This window comes from Heptranchias perlo, chromosome 2 (genome assembly GCF_035084215.1).
Source record: "Heptranchias perlo isolate sHepPer1 chromosome 2, sHepPer1.hap1, whole genome shotgun sequence".
Taxonomy (NCBI): domain Eukaryota; kingdom Metazoa; phylum Chordata; class Chondrichthyes; order Hexanchiformes; family Hexanchidae; genus Heptranchias; species Heptranchias perlo.
In genome coordinates, this window is record NC_090326.1 from 36,358,289 (window position 1) to 36,381,297 (window position 23,009).

General features: G+C 46.0%; 1 protein-coding gene across 1 annotated transcript in view; it reads right to left on the reverse strand.

Annotated features, from left to right (window-relative positions):
- LOC137333323 (androgen-dependent TFPI-regulating protein-like) overlaps positions 1–23,009 on the reverse strand; it is a 97,607-nt gene that overhangs the window by 19,267 nt on the left and 55,331 nt on the right. The gene's annotated exons all lie outside the window — the stretch shown is intronic.

Genomic DNA, 23,009 nt, shown 5'->3' on the forward strand with positions numbered 1-23,009 from the left:
TTCCAGTTGTTTTGGAAAATGAAGTGTAATATTTAGTTGGCAGCGTGAATTGAATTAGATTGTGCAAATCATGGCTGCGTTGCTGAACTGTTGCGGTATTCAGCAAAATTCCAAACAAAATCAGATGCCTCACGAACCCGACTGTACAGGATTTAGGACGGCAGAACTGCAATAATCACTGTACTGTACACGACCCACTGCTGCAGAAAATTTTGACCGCACATCTTTGGGAAAGTTTCTTTCCCTATTGTTGGATCTTGCACCCTCCATAACCAGTAGGAATTTTAAAAAACTGCAATGTTGGAAAACTGAAATTAAAGCATAAAATGCTGATGCTACAGAACAGGTCGGTCAACATCTGTAAAGAGGAACGATGGGCTAAAGCTATGGGTGGACACCTTCTGTCAGAACTGGGCAAGTGGTCAACATGGTGCCAGACCCCTATCAATGCCATGGGCACCTGAACTCTGTTCAACATCTCACTGTTGTACCATGGGCATGATAAGGAAATCTACCCACTAAGACCCTGCACATCCATCCCATGAGACAAACATTCCTTCATGTAGCAGTGAATAATAAATCAGTATCCAATTTTTTATCACTTTTTTCATGCCTATTCTTTTTACCGTAGGTAGGAAGATAGCCTCTGGGTTTGCACTGTGCTCAGCAAAGCCATTTTCTACCCAAACCTCTCTAGAAGTATCATGATATTTGATCTCAGGGATACTTATTCCCTGAAGCACAGCCTGTCAACGCCCACTCTGTGCCGACACTTACATTAAAAATAAAATTCAGCACTTGGTTTATTCAGACTATGAACTGCATAGATCTGCTGATATATGACTGGCCTGTGTAATGTGTGTTGACTAATACTTTTTACAGTTAACAGTATAATATTACCACAAAACAGATTGCTCATAGTGAAACAGTTTCAGAAACATTTGTTGAAACTCCTGTTCTAAGTTGTGTATTTGTTTCCGATTATCAGAAATATTTGCTCTCATTTCCCACACCAGCCACGCTTTCTTAGTCAGATTAACCATTAAGTGGTTAATTTGATGAATTTGCACTCCATGCACAGAGCTTCACCCACTGGGATTGCTTACTGGGAATGCAGTTAAACATGTCCCATGTTTTACCACCCGTTGAGACAGGGAAACGTGGGGAGTGCACCTGGATTCCCGACGGGGGTAATTTCACCATTACACGCTCGCAGCGGGACCTTATCTCCAACTTGCTATCCCTTGATATCAGGAATTACCCCTGATATACACACTCAGTGGGTGAGGCACTGTAGCTGGTATGCAAATTCGCAAAATGATCTCTTTAGTGTTCGGCAGTTTTGGATCATGGGCAGTTCTGTGCTGCAGACTCGCTTTGACTAGGAACTGAAATAAGATCCCAGATGCAATTAGCTTTCATTCACTTAGCACTTACTGTTATGAAGATGGAAACACATCAAGATATATAAAGTGGTAGTCCTCACAGAGGGGTAATTTGTGCTTTTCCTATGCAAACCACATTTATTAAAGGACACACTACCCCAATACTGAAAAGATATAAATTGGACAAGGTTCGGGGGTTCATGAGAAGACCCAAACATTCTATTTTATTTATTTATTTGCTCTCGGGTTGTGGGCAATGCTGATGAGTCCAGGTTTCCTGCCCATCCCTCATTGCCCTGAGAAAGTGATAAGCCTTCTCCTTCAAATGCTACAATCCAAATGGTGATAGTGCTTCCAGGATGGGTTTTAAGTTGGGAATTCCGGGATTTTGACCTAGCGACATTAAAGGAATGGTGATATACTTTTAAGTCAGGATGGAGTGTGAGTTGGAGGGGTATCTTAAGGTTCCCAGCATATTGCTGCTCTTGTCATTCTCAGAGGTAGAGGTGGCAGGGCTGGGAAATGCTGTCAAAGTAAGATTGGCTGCAATGCATCCTGGAGCTAGTACATACTGTAGCTGCAGTGCGCCGGGGGTAGAGGAGGTGGATGTTATTTTACACTATAATTTAGATCTCCCTCCTTTGATAGCACTGATGCTATCTTAATACTGTACCTTTGACACTGATACCAGACTGACATTTACTAGCCCTTTTAACATCCATCTTCATAAAGGTCAGCAGTGGAAGACGCAACTGCTAATGATACCAACACATTAAAAAAAAACACAATTGATCGTCAGGAGGATTCTACGATCCAGCACTCCCACCACGGAATGAAACACATAGGGAGCACATCTCCGCAAATTGCAGTCTGCACGCCCGTGATTTCCCAAGATGTGAGGGCCACTCCCCACTGGGAGATCTGGATTGAGGGATTGCCCCTATAGTCTTTAATAGTCTTGTTTGATTTTTAGAAAGCTACATTAAAAGGTATCATAAAGGTGTAAGTTGTTGTTCCAAGCTGCTTTATACAGCAACTGAAGCTGTTGTTTCAAAGTCTTGAAACGACTGCTACCAATATTAGTGAATGAGAGCTCAACAGAGTAACTTTCTAGCCTCATATCGTCAGTGGGGAGCCTCAGCTGCCAGTAGCACATATTGTAAACTCAGGCGAGGCTGTGTACAATTTTCCTACCATTGGTTCAGCCTGCCCATGCACTTTGCCTTGCTGTCCTTTCCCATTTGTCAATGATAAACTTCTTGCCATCATGTAGAATAATATGATGCAATTTAATAAAGATGAATTAATTGTCTGTAGTGATACCCAAGGTCAGTTAATGAATATTATTTCAATATACAAGGTGGGTTAGGGTTAGAGATGGGAGGGAGAGACTCCAGAAACTCATTCCACAATGCCAATTAGCGGCCAGAGCCCACAACTACATTGTGACAGTTGACATAGTAAAATAGAATGAGAAATGCGGACATAGCAATTTACAATAATAAATGTGGACGTAAAAGCATGAGCAGAACTTGTAACAAAAGGATGTAAGGTTTGTGAACAGGAAGTGCACAACTTACAATGTTATTTTTAACAATATAATGAACAGAATTTCTAATTTCAATACAGTTTGACATAGAGCCAGAGCTGAATGTTAAACTGTTAACTTTCATATAAATAATTTAGCTTGTGAAGGGATTAAGTTAACGTGTGTGTTAAGGCAGAAGAGTTTGAAACATTCCAATAATATAGTGAATAACATAGTTGGAGAAGAAAACTATTCATAACTTGTTGAGGGGTAGACTCTAAGTTCATTGCTTTTGTTGACTTCTTCAGAATGGAGTCAATTAAATACACAATGAAACTTTCTTCTCACAGCTAACATAATAATAATAATGTGCCTGTAACAGTGAAATACTTTATTGCTTTATAAGACCATAAATGTGTCCACACATCTGCACTTATCAGGAGTAAAGATGGACCTGCCCTTCACTTCACTTCACTTCACTGAGACCAGATACAGGTGACTCTGCACTCTCAGCATCATCCTCAGCCCAAGTCCCAAAAGCCCCCACTAGCCTCAACCACCCCTGGTCTGGACCCAAGTCTGAAATGATTGCTCATGTGACAGTTAAATCAACTGATTCAAGTTGCCCATGCTGCCCCATCAATCACCAGAGTAGAGCGCGAGGGAACAAAATTGGCAAATTTAACTAGCAGATGGGCAGCAATTTCTGCGACAGGTCTGTCCTAAATGAGGCAGAGGAAATCGGGGTGGAGTCATTGCAGCTGTCATATGTCTGACCATCAGGTAGCTGGGGAGAAGCTGGCAGAACTTTGGGAAATGGGAGGAAGAAAGCAATCAGAGCATCGGGAATAGGGTGGGTGGGCGAGTGGTTGGTGAGGGGCAAGCAGTGCTCTCCTAATATTTCACCCAACTAATGAAACACAATTTGAAACACTCATAATCATAAGTATTAGTAATTCAGGGCAACTCAAACCATGGCTGGCAGAATGGAAAGTCATTTGCTGTGCAATTTGCAGGTAATACTAATTTGTCTAAAGTAACTGCTAGAAAACAATGTGTGCATTTCTGATTGTCCCGGCAGGACAGACCCACCAGAGGTGGCGGTACAGTGATATACAGTCAGGAGGGAGTGGCCCTGGGAGTCCTCAACATTGACTCTGGACCCCATGAAATCTCATGGCATCAGGTCAAACATGGGCAGGGAAATCTCCTGCTGATTACCACCTACCACCCTCCCTCAGCTGATGAATCAGTCCTCCTCCATGTTGAGCACCACTTGGAGGAAGCACTGAGGGTAGCAAGGGCACAGAATGTACTCTGGGTGGGGGACTTCAATCTCCAACACCAACAGTGGCTCCGTAGCACCACTACTGACCGAGCTGGCCGAGTCCTGAAGGACATAGCTGCCAGACTGGGCCTGCAGCAGGTGGTGAGCAAACCAACACGAGGGAAAAACCTACTTGACCTCGTCCTCACCAATCTATCTGTCGCAAATGCATCTGTCCATGACAGTATTGGTAGGAGTGACCACCGCACAGTCCTAGTGGAGACAAAGTCCTGTCTTCACACTGAGGACACCATCCAATGTGTTGTGTGGCACTACCACCGTGCTAAATGGGATAGATTCAGAACAGATCTAGCAGCTCAAAACTGGGCATACATGAGGTGCTGTGGGCCATCAGCAGCAGCAGAATTGTATTCCAGCACAATCTGTAACCTCATGGCCCGGCATATTCCTCACTCTACCATTACCAACAAGCCAGGGGATCAACCCTGGTTCAATGAGGAGTGTAGAAGAGCATGCCAGGAGCAGCACCAGGCATACCTAAAAATGAGGTGCCAACCTGGTGAAGCTACAACTCAGGACTACATGCATGCTAAACAGCGGAAGCAACATGCTATAGACAGAGCTAAGCAATTCCACAACCTGATAAGTGCAGATGCAGATCAAAGCTCTGAAGTCCTGCCACATCCAGTCGTGAAAGGTGGTGGACAATTAGGAGGAGGCTCCGTGAACATCCCCATCGTCAATGATGGCAGAATCCAGCACGTGAGTGCAAAAGACAAGGCTGAAGCGTTTACAACCATCATCAGACAGAAGTGCCGAGTGGATGATCCGTCTCGGCCTCCTCCCGATATCACCACCATCACAGAAGTCAGTCTTCAGCCAATTCGATTCACTTCACGTGATATCAAGAAAGAGCTGAGTGCACGAGATACAGCAAAGGCTATGGGCCCCGACAACATCCGGGCTGTAGTGCTGAAGCCTTGTGCTCCAGGACAAGCCGCGCCTCTAGCCAAGCTGTTCCAGTACAGCTACAACATTGGCATCTACCCAACAATGTGGAAAATTGCCCAGGTATGTCCTGTCCACAAAAAGCAGGACAAATCCAATCCGGCCAATTATCGCCCCATCAGTCTACTCTCAATCATCAGCAAAGTGATGGAAGGTGTCGTCGACAGCGCTATCAACTGGCGTTTACTCACCAATAACCTGCTCACTGATGCTCAGTTTGGGTTCTGCCAGGACCACTCGGCTCCAGACCTCATTACAGCCTTGGTCCAAACATGGTGAGGTGAGGTGAGAGTGACTGCCCTTGACATCAAGGCAGCATTTGACCAAGTGTGGCACCAAGGAGCCCTAGTAAAATTGAAGTCAATGGGAATCAGGGGGAAAATTCTCCATTGGCTGGAGTCATACCTAATACAAAGGAAAATGGTAGTGGTTGTTGGAGGCCAATCATCTCAGCCCCAGGACATTGCTGCAGGAGTTCCTCAGGGCAGTGTCCTAGGCCCAACCATCTTCAGCTGCTTCATCAATGACCTTCCCTCCATCATAAGGTCAGAAATGGGGATGTTCGCTGATGATTGCACAGTGTTCAGTTCCATTCGCAACCCCTCAGATAATGAAGGTTTGAGCTGATAAGTGGCAAGTAACATTTGTGCCAGACAAATGCCAGGCAATGACCATTTTCAACAAGAGAGAGTCTAACCACCTCCCCTTGACATTCAACAGCATTACCATCACCGAATACCCTGCCATCAACATCCTGGGGGTCACCATTGACCAGAAACTTAACTGGACCAGCCATATAAATACTGTGGCTACAAGAGCAGGTCAGAGGCTGGGTATTCTGTGGTGAGTGACTCACCTCCTGACTCCCCAAAGACTTTCCACCATCTACAAGGCACAAGTCAGGAGTGTGATGGAATAGTCTCCATTTGCCTGGATGAGTGCAGCTCCAACAACACTCAAGAGGCTCGACACCATCCAGGACAAAGCAGCCCGGTTGATTGGCACCCCATCCACCACCTTAAACACTCACTCACTTCACCACCGGCGCACTGTGGCTGCAGTGCGTACCATCTACAGGATGCACTGCAGCAACTCGCCAAGGCTTCTTCGACAGCACCTCCCAAACCCATGACCTCTACCACCTAGTAGGACAAGGGCAGCAGGCAAATGGGAACAACACCACCTGCACGTTCCCCTCCAAGTCACACACCATCCTGACTTGGAAATATATCGTCGCTGGGTCAAAATCCTGGAACTCCCTTCCTAACAGCACTGCGGGAGAACTTTCACCACACGGACTGCAGCGGTTCAAGAAGGCGGCTCACCACCACCTTCTCAAGGGCAATTAGGGATGGGCAATAAATGCTGGCCTTGCCAGCGACGCCCACATCCCATGAACGAATAAAAAAAAATTCTGATTTTTAAAGCTCATCTACTTTGATATTAATATGATTGCCTTGCCAGCTGGGAGCACAAATGTGCACATTCAAAAAATAAGTTCTAGAGTTTTACAAAGCTTATTATATGCAAGACTTACTCCATTCAAGATAAATTGCCAGTATTTTTTCAAATGATCTGAAGTAGGCATCCTAATATAAATTTCAAATAATTCATACAAGATCACTGTTGGATAAAGGTATAAATTTTCCGCTTGAATTCTTGAATGCTCCCAGTTTGCAGCTTTGCCCACGTGGAGTACATATCGGCAGACACGAATAAACAACTTATGAGCGGAAATTTTCCATCCCTCTCCTAAATCCTCCACTGCTCGGTTCATCTCTCTCCTAAATCCTCCACTGCTCGGTTCATCCCTCTCCTAAATCCTTCACTGCTCGGTTCATCCCTCTCCTAAATCCTTCACTGCTCGGTTCATCCCTCTCCTAAATCCTCCACTGCTCGGTTCATCCCTCTCCTAAATCCTCCACTGCTCGGTTCATCCCTCTCCTAAATCCTCCACTGCTCGGTCCATCTCTCTCCTAAATCCTCCACTGCTCGGTTCATCCCTCTCCTAAATCATCCACTGCTCGGTTCATCCCTCTCCTAAATCCTCCACTGCTCGGTCCATCTCTCTCCTAAATCCTCCACTGCTCGGTCCATCTCTCTCCTAAATCCTCCTCTGCTCGGTTCATCCCTCTCCTAAATCCTTCACTGCTCGGTTCATCCCTCTCCTAAATCATCCACTGCTCGGTTCATCCCTCTCCTAAATCCTCCACTGCTCGGTCCATCTCTCTCCTAAATCCTCCACTGCTCGGTCCATCTCTCTCCTAAATCCTTCACTGCTCGGTTCATCCCTCTCCTAAATCCTTCACTGCTCGGTTCATCCCTCTCCTAAATCATCCACTGCTCGGTTCATCCCTCTCCTAAATCCTCCACTGCTCGGTCCATCCCTCTCCTAAATCCTCCACTGCTCGGTCCATCTCTCTCCTAAATCCTCCACTGCTCGGTTCATCCCTCTCCTAAATCCTTCACTGCTCGGTCCATCTCTCTCCTAAATCCTTCACTGCTCGGTCCATCTCTCTCCTAAATCATTCACTGCTCGGTTCATCCCTCTCCTAAATCCTCCACTGCTCGGTTCATCTCTCTCCGAAATCATCCTCTGTTCGGTCCATCTCTCTCAACACACAAAGGGTGGTAGAAGTTTGGAACTCTCTTCCGCAAACAGCAATTGATACTAGCTCAATTGCTAAATTTAAATCTAAGATAGATAGCTTTTTGGCAACCAAAGGTATTAAGGGATATGGGCCAAAGGCAGGTATATGGAGTTCGATCACAGATCAGCCATGATCTTATCAAATGGCGGAGCAGGCACGAGGGGCTAAATGGCCGACTTCTGTTCCTATGTTCCTATGTTCCTAAATCATCCACTGCTCGGTCCATCTCTCTCCTAAATCATCCTCTGCTCGGTCCATCTCTCCCCTAAATCATCCACTGCTCAGTCCATCTCTCTCCTAAATCCTCCGCTGCTCGGTCCATCTCTCTCCTAAATCATCCACTGCTCGGTCCATCTCTCTCCTAAATCATCCACTGCTCGGTCCATCTCTCTCCTAAATCATCCTCTGCTCAGTCCATCTCTCCCCTAAATCATCCACTGCTCGGTCCATCTCACTCCTAAATCATCCTCTGCTCAGTCCGTCTCTCTCCTAAATCCTCCACTGCTCGGTCCATCTCTCCCCTAAATCATCCACTGCTCGGTCCATCACTCTCCTAAATCATCCACTGCTCGGTCCATCTCTCTCCTAAATCCTCCGCTGCTCGGTCCATCTCTCTCCTAAATCATCCTCTGCTCAGTCCGTCTCTCTCCTAAATCATCCACTGCTCGGTCCATCTCTCTCCTAAATCATCCACTGCTCAGTCCATCTCTCTCCTAAATCATCCACTGCTCGGTCCATCTCTCTCCTAAATCCTCCGCTGCTCGGTCCATCTCTCTCCTAAATCATCCTCTGCTCGGTCCATCTCTATCCTAAATCATCCACTGCTCGGTCCATCTCTCTCCTAAATCATCCACTGCTCGGTCCATCTCTCTCCTAAATCATCCTCTGCTCAGTCCGTCTCTCTCCTAAATCATCCTCTGCTCGGTCCATCTCTCCCCTAAATCATCCACTGCTCGGTCCATCTCACTCCTAAATCATCCTCTGCTCGGTCCATCTCTCCCCAAAATCCTCCACTGCTCGGTCCATCTCTCTCCTAAATCCTACACTGCTCGGTCCATCTCTCTCCTAAATCATCCTCTGCTCGGTCCATCTCTCCCCAAAATCCTCCACTGCTCGGTCCATCTCTCTCCTAAATCCTACACTGCTCGGTCCATCTCTCTCCTAAATCATCCTCTGCTAAGTCCATCTCTCTCCTAAATCATCCACTGCTCGGTCCATCTCTCTCCTAAATCATCCACTGCTCGGTCCATCTCTCTCCTAAATCATCCACTGCTCAGTCCGTCTCTCTCCTAAATCATCCTCTGCTCGGTCCATCTCTCCCCTAAATCCTCCACTGCTCGGTCCATCTCTCTCCTAAATCATCCACTGCTCGGTCCATCTCTCCCCTAAATCCTCCACTGCTCGGTCCATCTCTCCCCTAAATCATCCACTGCTCGGTCCATCTCTATCCTAAATCATCCACTGCTCGGTCCATCTCTCCCCTAAATCATCCTCTGCTCGGTCCATCTCTCTCCTAAATCATCCACTGCTCGGTCCATCTCTCCCCTAAATCCTCCACTGCTCGGTCCATCTCTCTCCTAAATCATCCACTGCTCGGTCCATCTCTCTCCTAAATCATCCACTGCTCGGTCCATCTCTCTCCTAAATCATCCACTGCTCGGTCCATCTCTCTCCTAAATCATCCACTGCTCGGTCCATCTCTCTCCTAAATCATCCACTGCTCGGTCCATCTCTCTCCTAAATCAACCTCTGCTCGGTCCATCACTCTCCTAAATCATCCACTGCTCAGTCCGTCTCTCCCCTAAATCATCCACTGCTCAGTCCATCTCTCTCCTAAATCATCCTCTGCTCAGTCCGTCTCTCTCCTAAATCATCCTCTGCTCGGTCCATCTCTCCCCTAAATCATCCACTGCTCGGTCCATCTCTCCCCTAAATCCTCCACTGCTCGGTCCATCTCTCTCCTAAATCATCCACTGCTCGGTCCATCTCTCTCCTAAATCATCCACTGCTCGGTCCATCTCTCTCCTAAATCATCCACTGCTCGGTCCATCTCTCTCCTAAATCATCCACTGCTCGGTCCATCTCTCTCCTAAATCATCCACTGCTCGGTCCATCACTCTCCTAAATCATCCTCTGCTCGGTCCATCACTCTCCTAAATCATCCACTGCTCAGTCCGTCTCTCCCCTAAATCATCCACTGCTCAGTCCATCTCTCTCCTAAATCATCCTCTGCTCAGTCCGTCTCTCTCCTAAATCATCCTCTGCTCGGTCCATCTCTCCCGTAAATCATCCACTGCTCGGTCCATCTCTCCCCTAAATCATCCTCTGCTCGGTCCATCTCTCCCCTAAATCCTCCACTGCTCGGTCCATCTCTCTCCTAAATCATCCACTGCTCGGTCCATCTCTCCCCTAAATCCTCCACTGCTCGGTCCATCTCTCTCCTAAATCATCCACTGCTCGGTCCATCTCTCTCCTAAATCATCCACTGCTCGGTCCATCTCTCTCCTAAATCATCCACTGCTCGGTCCATCTCTCTCCTAAATCATCCACTGCTCGGTCCATCACTCTCCTAAATCATCCTCTGCTCGGTCCATCTCTCTCCTAAATCCTCCACTGCTCGGTCCATCTCTCTCCTAAATCATCCACTGCTCGGTCCATCTCTCCCCTAAATCATCCACTGCTCGGTCCATCTCTCTCCTAAATCATCCACTGCTCGGTCCATCTCTCTCCTAAATGATCCTCTGCTCAGTCCATCTCTCTCCTAAATCATCCTCTGCTCGGTCCATCTCTCCCCTAAATCATCCACTGCTCGGTCCATCTCTCTCCTAAATCATCCTCTGCTCGGTCCGTCTCTCTCCTAAATCATCCACTGCTCGGTCCATCTCTCTCCTAAATCATCCACTGCTCGGTCCATCTCTCTCCTAAATCATCCACTGCTCGGTCCATCTCTCCCCTAAATCATCCTCTGCTCGGTCCATCTTTCTCCTAAATCCTCCACTGCTCGGTCCATCTCTCTCCTAAATCATCCACTGCTCGGTCCATCTCTCTCCTAAATCATCCACTGCTCGGTCCATCTCTCCCCTAAATCATCCACTGCTCGGTCCATCTCTCCCCTAAATCCTCCACTGCTCGGTCCATCTCTCCCCTAAATCATCCACTGCTCGGTCCATCTCTCCCCTAAATCCTCCACTGCTCGGTCCATCTCTCCCCTAAATCATCCACTGCTCGGTCCATCTCTCTCCTAAATCATCCTCTACTCGGTCCATCTCTCCCCTAAATCATCCACTGCTCGGTCCATCACTCTCCTAAATCATCCACTGCTCGGTCCATCTCTCTCCTAAATCATCCTCTACTCGGTCCATCTCTCTCCTAAATCGTCCGCTGCTCGGTCCATCACTCTCCTAAATCATCCTCTGCTCGGTCCATCTCTCTCCTAAATCATCCACTGCTCGGTCCATCACTCTCCTAAATCCTCCGCTGCTCGGTCCATCTCTCTCCTAAATCATCCACTGCTCGGTCCATCTCTCTCCTAAATCATCCACTGCTCGGTCCATCTCTCTCCTAAATCATCCACTGCTCGGTCCATCACTCTCCTAAATCCTCCGCTGCTCGGTCCATCTCTCTCCTAAATCCTCCGCTGCTCGGTCCATCTCTCTCCTAAATCCTCCGCTGCTCGGTCCATCTCTCTCCTAAATCATCCACTGCTCGGTCCATCTCTCTCCTAAATCCTCCGCTGCTCGGTCCATCTCTCTCCTAAATCATCCTCTACTCGGTCCATCTCTCTCCTAAATCCTCCGCTGCTCGGTCCATCACTCTCCTAAATCATCCTCTGCTCGGTCCATCTCTCTCCTAAATCATCCACTGCTCGGTCCATCACTCTCCTAAATCCTCCGCTGCTCGGTCCATCTCTCTCCTAAATCCTCCGCTGCTCGGTCCATCTCTCTCCTAAATCCTCCACTGCTCGGTCCATCTCTCTCCTAAATCATCCTCTACTCGGTCCATCTCTCTCCTAAATCCTCCGCTGCTCGGTCCATCTCTCTCCTAAATCCTCCGCTGCTCGGTCCATCTCTCTCCTAAATCCTCCACTGCTCGGTCCATCTCTCTCCTAAATCATCCTCTACTCGGTCCATCTCTCTCCTAAATCCTCCGCTGCTCGGTCCATCTCTCTCCTAAATCCTCCACTGCTCGGTCCATCTCTCTCCTAAATCATCCTCTGCTCGGTCCATCTCTCTCCTAAATCATCCTCTACTCGGTCCATCTCTCTCCTAAATCCTCCGCTGCTCGGTCCATCACTCTCCTAAATCATCCTCTGCTCGGTCCATCTCTCTCCTAAATCATCCTCTGCTCGGTCCATCTCTCTCCTAAATCCTCCGCTGCTCGGTCCATCTCTCTCCTAAATCCTCCGCTGCTCGGTCCATCTCTCTCCTAAATCCTCCACTGCTCGGTCCATCTCTCTCCTAAATCATCCTCTACTCGGTCCATCTCTCTCCTAAATCCTCCGCTGCTCGGTCCATCTCTCTCCTAAATCCTCCGCTGCTCGGTCCATCTCTCTCCTAAATCCTCCACTGCTCGGTCCATCTCTCTCCTAAATCATCCTCTACTCGGTCCATCTCTCTCCTAAATCCTCCACTGCTCGGTCCATCTCTCTCCTAAATCATCCTCTGCTCAGTCCATCTCTCTCCTAAATCATCCTCTGCTCAGTCCATCTCTCTCCTAAATCATCCTCTGCTCAGTCCGTCTCTCTCCTAAATCATCCACTGCTCGGTCCATCTCTCTCCTAAATTATCCTCTGCTCAGTCCGTCTCTCTCCTAAATCATCCACTGCTCGGTCCATCTCTCTCCTAAATCATCCTCTGCTCAGTCCATCTCTCTCCTAAATCATCCTCTGCTCAGTCCGTCTCTCTCCTAAATCATCCTCTGCTCGGTCCATCTCTATCCTAAATCATCCTCTGCTCAGTCCGTCTCTCTCCTAAATCATCCTCTGCTCGGTCCATCTCTATCCTAAATCATCCTCTGCTCAGTCCGTCTCTCTCCTAAATCATCCACTGCTCGGTCCATCTCTCTCCTAAATCATCCTCTGCTCAGTCCGTCTCTCTCCTAAATCATCCACTGCTTGGTCCATCTCTCTCCTAAATCATCCTCTGCTCAGTCCATCTCTCTCCTAAATCATCCTCTGCTCAGTCCGTCTCTCTCCTAAATCATCCTCTGCTCGGTCCATCTCTATCCTAAATCATCCACTGCTCGGTCCATCTCTCTTCTAAATCCTCCTCTGCTCGGTCCATAGAATCATAGAATCATTGAAAGGTTACCACACAGAAAGAGGCCATTTGGCCCATCTGTGCCAGCTCTATGCAAGTGCTAGTCCCATTCCCCTGCCCTATCCCCGTAGCCCTGCAAATATTTTCCTTTCAAGTACTTATCCAGTTCCCTTTTGAAGGCCATGATTGAATCTGCCTCCACCACCCCCTCAGGCAGTACATTCTAGATCCTAACCACTCGCTGTGTAAAGAAATTTTTCCTCATGTCACCTTTGGTTCTTTAGCCAATCACCGTAAATCTATGTCCTCTAGTTCGTGACCCTTTCACCAATGGATACAGTTTCTCTCTATCTACTCTGTCTAGACCCTTCATGATTTTGAACACCTCTATCAAATCTCCTCTCCACCCATCTTGCTCCTAAATCCTCCACTGCTCAGTCCATCTCTCTCCTAAATCCTCCACTGCTCAGTCCATCTCTCTCCTAAATCCTCCACTGCTTGGTCCATCTCTCTATTAAATCCTCCACTGTTCGGTCCATTTCTCTCCTAAATCCTCCACTGCTCGGTCCATCTCTATCCTAAATCCTTCACTGCTCAGTCCATCTCTCTCCTAAATCCTTCACTGCTCAGTCCATCTCTCTCCTAAATCTTTCACTGTTCGGTCCATCTCTCTCCTAAATCCTTCACTGCTCGGTCCATCTCTCACCTAAATCCTCCACTGCTCGGTCCATCTCTCTCCTAAATCATCCTCTGCTCAGTCCATCTCTCTCCTAAATCCTCCACTGCTCGGTCCATCTCTCTCCTAAATCCTCCACTGCTCGGTCCATCTCTCTCCTAAATCCTCCACTGCTCGGTCCATCTCTCTCCTAAATCCTCCACTGCTCGGTCCATCTCTCTCCTAAATCATCCTCTGCTCGGTCCATCTCTCTCCTAAATCCTCCACTGCTCGGTCCATCTCTCTCCTAAATCCTCCACTGCTCGGTCCATCTCTCTCCTAAATCCTCCACTGCTCGGTCCATCTCTCACCTAAATCCTTCACTGCTCGGTCCATCTCTCTCCTAAATCCTTCACTGCTCGGTCCATCTCTCACCTAAATCCTCCACTGCTCGGTCCATCTCTCACCTAAATCCTCCACTCCTCATTCCACCTCTCTACTAAATCCTCCACTGCTTGGTCCATCTCGCTCCTGAATCTTTTACTGCTTGGTGCATCTTTCATCTTAAACCTCAAAGGATCAGCTTGTTTCAGTTAGTACCACCTTTGCCTCTGAGCCTGAAGGTTGTAGGTTCAAGCCCCATTATGGGCTTTGAGCCCATAATGTAAGCTGACACACCAGTGCAGTGATGTCTTGTTTGGATGAGATGATAATTAAGTCTCCATCTGTATATTAAAGATCCCATGGCACTATTTCAAAGAAGTTCTCCCAATAGCCTAGCCAACACCTCCGAAAACAGACTAGCTAGTTATAAACTAGCTGTTTATGGGATCTTGCAGTGTGCAAATTATCTGCTACGTTTGATAACAGAACATCAGTGACTATATTGAAAGAGCAATTCATTGGCGTGATGCCCTGAGGATATGAAAACTGCAATATAAATGCAAGTTCTTTCTTTTCCAGGTGTTTCCAACATTGGAAGGAGCAAGCGTGCTGGCTGGCTGTCAGATTTCCACGTCAGACTTCTGGGATTCTGATGACCCTAGATCCCCTAGTGGTAGTACATTGCGCTGGCCCTGATAGAGTTATTGAAAGTACCTAGAGCAGTGCCAATGTCATGCAGCTGAGAGGGGCATGCTGTATGCTACAAATAGAAGATATAAATTATTTATATGAAGGCCCTTTAGGGTGTTGCAATGCACATAGGTTGCCAAAAGCACTCGGCAATTGTAGGTCCCATTTCATGCAAAGCATTGGTTCACACAATAGGGAGTGGAAATCTGGAGCTCTCTCCCCCAAAAGGGGGCTCTGCTTCATGATTTTCCATCCAAATATGTGCTCCCAGCATTTGAGGCTCAGTACCAGGAGCACGCATTTATAAAATTTACCCTCTAAAAGTAACACTCAGGTTAACCCTTGATTTCTAGATTGCTATCTTCAGATTTCATCTCATATCCATAATGCCGAAACGTATGTGTCGGACTAACAGAATAGCCAACTTAACTATATGAATAGTTGCTGACTTTTTTTTACAGTATTCTTGGAACTGAACATAACAATACTTCATTTTATTTTAGTTTTTGTACAGATAAGCAGAACATGAAACCTATAAAGAGAACACATTATTTTACTGTTTCTATCACTGAAAAAGAACAAAAGTCGGAGATAAGAAAAGACCATTCAGCCCATTGAAACTAATCCCTCTCATACCACTGCAATGTCCAGCTGTACTTTAAATAACTTTGGTGTTCTTGCCTCCACTATCTCCCCCTCTCCCCACCCCTAGGCCCCTGGCAAACTATTTCAGACATTAATCACTCTGAGGTCACATCTAAATTTACTTTTCAGTCATTTCCATTTATGTTCTCTGGCCCTACTTACTATTTAATATTTTATATACTTCGGGAGATTTCCCCTCTTAAGAGCCTTCTTTATAGAATGCAGAGTTTGAGCTTCTTTAATCTTCTCTCATAGCTTATCCGCTTTACACTTGGGATCTACCTTGCTGATCTTCTCTGCACCCTATGCACAGCATGGATTAGGTACAATAAACCCAGATTATGAATCAACATTTGGACACATTCAACAGGAACAAGTGTAGCTTGTGTTCATTATATCTTAAAATGGGTGAGACTTTAATGCTAAAATTAAACTTAAAATACCTGGAAGATAGAGTGTAAGTCTACAGACCATCTATACATCTGTACACTGGATAACATCGGTCAGAACTACTCCCATTTTTCCTTGAGTTCTGCAGCATGAAGATTCTAATGACATTAACTACTTGCATTGATATAGCACCTTTAATGTAATAAGACATTCCAAGGTGCTTCACACCGGTGAAAACAGATGCTGAGCACTATTTGGAGAAGAGTGAATGGCGGTGACTGAAAATGTGGTCAAAGATGCAGGTTTTGGAGGAGTTTTGAACATTGGGAGAGAAATAACAAGAGGAAGGGGATTAAGGAGGGAGTTCCAGATGTAGGGACCAGAAAGCCAAGGGAGCTAGAGTGGGAAGAGTAGAGAGGGCACACCGGCGCATAGAGCTGGAGGAGGTTGTATAGGTTAGGAGGGCAAGTCCATGGAGGGATTTGTTAAAGAGGATTAGGATTGTAAATTCATTGCATTGCTCCAATGGAAGTTGGCGAGGACAGAGATGATAGGGGAGAGGGAGTCAGTGCAGGACAGAACATGGGCAGCAGAGCTTTGGGTGAATTGAAATTTATGTAGGATGGAACTCAGGAGGTGGGTGAAGAGGTCACTGGAGAGGTCAAACCTGGAGGTGACAAAGACATAGAAGGGGGTTCTAGCAGGTAGGGGAGAAGTATAAGTGGGGGGGGGGGAGATATTGCAGCCTGAGTGAACATGCCTTTGAAACTGGGCAGTCATGTCATGCTCATGTTGCTATTCAGTATGAAAGGAGATGAAAATGTTGGTCCTGCTCAGCAATGCATTAGTCACCTGTTTGATACATCTGTGGACACAAATCAACTGATACTGCAGCTATAGGTATGCTGGGAGCACATATTTGGATGGAAAATCATGAAGCAGAGCACCCTTTTGGGGGAGAGAGCTCCAGATTTCCACTCCCTATTGTGTGAACCAATGCTTTGCATGAAATGGGACCTACAATTGCCGAGTGCTTTTGGCAACCTATGTTGCAGTCCAACAAGAGCTGCTGACACCTTGGCTGCCACTGGCAGTGATGTCCTTGGTTGATGTTGGTTACAGGTATCCCTGCTGCAGATGGTACAGCTCTGCAATCACCTCAGTGCTGACCTAGAGCCTATGGAAGAAGCTGCACCTGTGTCTGCGAGAGCTTGGAGATACAATTGGAGGCAATTCCACCCCCAATATTTGGCTGCCTTTCTATTAACTTAAGCATTTTACACATATTCTGTCTAAAAAATTTTTAAAATGCAAGATTAAAAGCAGCACAGAATAAAGCTCCATTCTCTTTTAGAGCTCCTTTGCAGCCATTCAATGAGGTCAGGCTGTGCAATCACGTTGGAAAGAACAGGAAATTGGACAAAGATCCCTTTGAGCATAATTTACGTAAGATTGCACGTGGTAATAAATGTGAAAGGACACTTTAAATGGGCCATAAATTTAAGTGCAGTGCGATCATGGCAAAATCAATCACTGCCTAATTTTCCAGGGCTGATTTTCCTGACCAGAAAATTTATCCTGTACATCTTTAACAGAAGGAACCTGAGTTTAAACTTTCATCCATTGCACTCCCATGGTACAACACTGAAGTGCCAGCCTAGATTATGTGCAGGCATTGGAAAGGGTGCAGAGGAGATTTACTAGAATGATACCAGGGGTGAGGGACTTCAGTTATGTGGAGAGACTAAAGAAGCTGGGATTGTTCTCCTTAGAGCAGAGAAGGTTAAGGAGAAATTTAATATTGAAATTATGAGGGTTTTTAATGGACTAAATAAGGAGAAACTGTTTCCACTGGCAGAAGGTTTAGTAATGAGAGGGCAAAGATTTAAGATCATTGGCAAAAGAACCAGAGGAGAGAGGAGGGCAATTTTTTTATGCAACAAGTTATGGTCTGGAATGCAATGCCTGAAAGGGTGGTGGAAGCAGAGTCAATAGTTATTTTCAAAAGGAAATTGGATATATTCTTGAAAAGGTAGGATTTGCAGGGCTGTGGGGCAAGAGTAGAAGAGTGGGATTAATTGGATAGTTCTTTCAAAGAGAGGGCACAAGCTCAATGGTCCGAATGGCCTCCTTCTATGCTGTATAATGCTATGATTCTAAGTCCTGGAGTAGGGTTAGACCCATAATCTTTTGAGCAAGAGTTATTAAATGAGCCAAGTTCACTCTTTAGGACTGTTGTGAATTGTAAGAAGCTTGTACAGTATAAAATGACTGTTAAAAATAAATTAAGGGGAACAATTATTGAAAACAAATTAAATTGCCTGTACAGCAATGTGCACAGCATCTAAAACAAAATGGGGGAACTGGAGGCAATAATTTGTAGCGAGGAGCCAGATGTGGTAGGGATAACTGAAACATGATTGGCAGTTAAATATTGCAGGAAACAACATATTTAGAAATGATAGGGAAGGAAGAAGGGGGGAGGGGAGATAGTTGTACTAATTAGAGACAACATAATTGCAATAAAAAAGGGACATATGTAACATTAAGATAGAAACAGAATCCATATGGGTTGAGACAAAGGATAAGAAGGGATCGATCACATAAATAGTTATATTTTACAGACCACCTAATAGTGGTAGGGAAGTGAAGGATGAAATATGAAATGAGTAAAAAATATCAAATAATAATCATAGGAGATTTCAACTACCCCCAAATAAACAGGCAAGAAGAGGTAGGGAAAGGGGAAAAGCAGATAAAGTTTTTACAGTGTGTACATGACTCCTTTCTTACCCAATATGTGAGAAACCTAACAAGAGAGGAATCGCTGCTGGATCTAGTAATGGGAAATGAACCAGATCAGATAAGAGAAGTAAGCATCGGGGAACATCTAGGCAATAGTGATCATAACATAATAAGGATTAAAATAATGATTGAGAAAGACATAAGTAAGACAAAGAACAAAGTCATAGATTGTAACAAAGCCAGTCTTGAGGGGATGAGAGTGGAACTAGGGAAGTCAAAATGGAAAAAAATGTTGACAGACAAAGAGATAGAAAAGCAGTGGGAAATATTTAAAACGGTGATCAATAGAGTTCAGGAGAAGTATATTCCTCTAAAAAGCAAGAACAAACTACCCAATAGGGAAAACCATGAAAGGATAAAGAGAAAAGGGTAAAATTTAAACTAAAGAAAAAAGCATACTCTAAGTACATAGACAATAAAGGAGAGGATGATAAAAGGGTATATGAAGAGGTTAGGAAAGAAGTCAAAAAAACAATTAGGAAGGCAAAGAGGAACAACGAGATTAAATTGTCAAAAATAACAAAAGAAAAATCAGGATAGGGATAGGGCTGCTAAGGGGTGCACAAAATAAACTCACAGGTAATGACAGCGAAATGGCAGAAATATTGAATAGTTACTTTGCCTCTGTATCTACCAGGGAGGCTAATAAGGTGGGCATGACATTGGAAGAAGAGATCAAAAAAGATATTAAAACATTTATGATAGAAAGGGGGAGATAAGTGCTAAACTAATCAAACTTAGAGAGGATAAAACCCTTGGTCCAGATGGATTGCATCCATGAATATTAAAAGAAGTTAGGGTGGAGATAGCAGAGGCACCAATACATATATATAAAAATTCATTAGAAAAGGGAATAGTGGCAGAGGACTGGTGGACAGCTAATGTTAATCCCATATTTAAAAAGGGAGATAGACCAAGTCTAGGAAACTATAGACCAATTAGCTTAATATCAGTGGTAGGATAGATAATGGAATCTTTACTCAAATATGTAATAGAAAAACATCTAGAAAATGAAAATATAATAAAGAATAGGCATGCCTGACCAACCTTATTGAATTTATTGAAGAAGTAACAGGAAGAGTAGACAAGGGTAATGTAGTAGATATAATATATTTAGATTTTCTAAAGGCCTTTGATAAAGTATCGCATTGTAGACTCATGGGGCCCGATATTACCATGGCAGCGGGTTTGCGGCGGGGGGACGATTGGGCGCGTGGGTAATGCGCGTGCCCCGCGTGCAATCGCAGGCTGATTGGATCCACTTACTTCTTGTTCCGGGTTCCCCGCTGCTAAGCTGCGCGGCGGGCGGACTGCACATGCGCAGTAAGGTCTGTCAGTTGGAGGAGCTCTATTTAAAGGGGCAGTCCGCCACTGACTGATGCTGCAAGAAATAGGAAAAATTACAGCATGGAGTAGCCCAGGGTGAAGGCTGCTCCCAGGTTTAATGATGCCTCACTCCAGGTATCATTGGATGGGGTAAGGAGGAGGGGGAGGACAGAAATCTTCCCCCCGGCAGGCGGGAGGAAGCGGCCTGCCTCTGCCACCAAGAAGGCCTGGCTCGAGGTAGCAGAGGAGGTCACCTGCACCACCAACATATCGCCCACCTGCATACAGTGCAGGAGGCGCTCCAATGTCCTAAGTAGGTCAGCCAAAGTGAGTACACTTACTCATTCCCCTACACTCCGTCTGCCACATCACCGCCCCCACCCCACATCTCCTTCTGCACTGCCAACACTACTCTGTCACATCACCCCTCACACCCACTCAAACCTCATCCTCATCTTACCTGCACTTACTCACCTCGCCAGTACTCATCCCGCCACTACCACTCAACCCAATCCTCATACAATCTCATGGCTCTATCTCATACTCACCCTCTCATGCATCTCTTTCACAGTCAGCCTCACTCAACCTGTCACTACCTGTGCTGCAGCCACAGGGCATGCATCACATATGTGCAGTAGGCAGCATAAGGCAAACGTGTCATGAGCATAAAGGGGATGCACAAGGGTGTTTGAGGGTTTGTCATGGTTTTTACTTATATTTAATTTCTGATCAACTCACATTACATATTATATTGTCACCACTCCTGTCACGTCTTTGCGAATCTTGTCTGGTTTGTGCAATAATGCCCTTTCCTGAGGATCACAATGAAGACCCACACCTGATGCCACCCATTGTGTCACTGCAGAGTGAGTGTAGGTGTATTTGCAGGGCTCTTTTGTGCAGATGACTGAGAGAAATCGGTGATGTCCCCAGTGGCACCCTGGAAGGATACGGAGGAGAAGTTGTTGAGGGCAGTGGTGACTTTGACAGTGACAGGTAAGAAGATGGTGCTTGGGCCAGCCAGGAGCACTCGGCATGAAGGAGGCTGCAGATGTCCACGACTACATGTCGAGTGACTCTGAGCCTCCGTGTGCACTGCTGCTCAGAGAGGTCCAGGAAGCTGAGCCTCGGTCTGTGGACCCTATGGCGAGGGTAGTGCCCTCTGCGATGCATCTCTCTCTGCGGTTGCCCTCCCTCCTGCTGTGCAGGTGGATGTGTCACAGCACTGTGTTGTGGAGCTCCACGTGTCAGAGGTGGACGGCGTGGCCAGCGAGGCTGGTGATGCTGTTCGCCCTCCGAGGAGGTCATGACTGCAGCTACGGCGGCCCCCATCCAGAAGATGTACATCTGAGGGGGTCCGCAAGGTAGGTACATGAGTCTGGACACCGGGGTAAGTGTGCAAGTTGGTGAATTTTGTTGTTAGGAGGAGGGTGGTGGAGGCCAAACTTTGTCCAAAGTGACAGAGTGGCCTCCTGCAATGAGTGAGGGTCTCCCCCCACACCTGTCAAATGGACCTTTGCAGCTGCCACAGGCTGATGGTTGCAACACGTCCATTTGAACTGGGAGTGTTTCCCCCAGTACAGGAAACAGTCACAGTTGTTTGTAAAATCCCAACCCTCCTAAAATATCACATTAATCAGGTCTGTAAATGACCTAAAATACCAAAATAAATACCTTAAATGGCACCCCGCTGGCTTTAATTGCCGGCGGGAGTCCCACATGCGGGGGCTGCGCACGCATGTCAGCGCGTCAGTGGGGAACCCGGAAATGGGAAATGGAACCCGATCGCGGGTGCTAAAATAGAGCCCATGATTAAGGTCAGAGCATGTGGAGTCAGGGGACAGATAGCAGAATGGATAGCAAGTTGGCTACAAAACAGAAAACAGAGAGTAGGGATAAAGGATAGCTACTCAGACTGGCAAAAGATGGGAAGTGGTGTTCCACAGGGATTGGTCCTGGGACCACTGTTGTTCCCAATTTACATTAACAATTTGGATTTGGGAATTGGAAATACAATTTCAAAATTTGCAGTCGACACCAAATTGGGGTGGGGGTGGTGTCGTTAATATGAAAGAGAAATGTGTCAAGATGCAAGAGGACGTTAATAAGCTTGCAGAATGTGTGTGTAATTAGTAAACGAATTTCAATATAGACAAGTGTGAGGTGGTGCATTTTGGTAGGAGGGATAAGGAGGTCACAAAATGCTTGAATAATAAGAGTCTGAATAGGATAGAGGAGCAAAGGTATCTCAGGGTACAGATTCACAAATCACTAAAAGTAGTGACGCAGGTTAATAAGGCCATATAAAAGGCAAACCAAGCACTGGGGTTCATTTCTAGAGAAATAGAATTGAAAAGCAGAGAAGTTATGTTAAACTTGTCTGGAACATTGGTTAGACCACACTTGGAGTATTGTGCACAGTTCTGGTCTCCATACTGTAGAAAGGATATAGAGGCATTGAAGAGGGTGCAAAAAAGATTTGCAAGGATGATACCAGAACTGAGAGGATATATTTATCAGGAAAGGCTGAACAGGCTGGGGCACTTTTCTCTAGAAAAAAGAAGGCCGACGGGTGACCTGATCGAGGTCTTTAAGATAATGATAGGCTTTGATAGGGTAGACGTAGAGAAAATGTTTCCACTTGTGGGGGGAGTCCAAAACCAGAGGTCATAATTATAAAATAGTTGTTAATAAATCCAATAAGGAATTCAGGAGAAACTTCTTTACCCAAAGAGTAGTAAGAATGTGGGATGAGCTACCACAAGGAGTAGTTGAGGCAAATAGCATAGATGTGGGGAAGCTAGATAAGCACATGAGGGAGAAAGAAATAGAAGGGTATCCTGATAGGGTTAGATGAAAAAAAGAGGGAGAGGAGGCTCATGTGAAGCATAAATGTCGGCATAGACCAGTTGGGCCGAATGGCCTGTTTCTGTGCTGTAGTTTCGACGTAATTTGATGTAAAGCTAAGGAATGCATAGACATGCAACTTGCACCAT